The sequence below is a fragment of the Eimeria mitis genome, genomic scaffold, assembly GCF_000499745.2.
Source record: "Eimeria mitis Houghton genomic scaffold, Emh_scaff4317, whole genome shotgun sequence".
Taxonomy (NCBI): domain Eukaryota; phylum Apicomplexa; class Conoidasida; order Eucoccidiorida; family Eimeriidae; genus Eimeria; species Eimeria mitis.
The window spans coordinates 2063-2291 of record NW_013572636.1 but is presented as its reverse complement, the minus strand read 5'-3'; the positions used below and the strand labels follow the sequence as shown (position 1 = coordinate 2291).

Sequence of the window (229 nt, the reverse complement as noted above, 5' to 3'; positions counted from 1 at the left end):
GAGCTGGTGTTCCTGCATGCACCAGCAGCAGCAGCAGCAGCAGCAGCAGCAGCAGCAGGGGAAGCAGGGGAAGCAAGAGCAGTAGAAGCAGCAGCAGCAGCAGCAGCAGTAGCAGAAGCCGTCCATTTTTTTATATTTCTTTGTATGTATTTATTTACATACATTTATTTATTTACAAATTTACATACATTTATTTATTTAGATTTATTTATCTATATTATTATTATTA

The 229-nt window shown here is 38.0% G+C and overlaps 1 protein-coding gene across 1 annotated transcript in view; it reads right to left on the bottom strand.

Annotated features, from left to right (window-relative positions):
• The window catches only part of EMH_0074170 (glucose inhibited division protein A, putative), a gene marked incomplete at both ends in the record, with an annotated part of 4238 nt that overhangs the window by 2323 nt on the left and 1686 nt on the right, over positions 1-229 (bottom strand). The window lies entirely within an intron of this gene.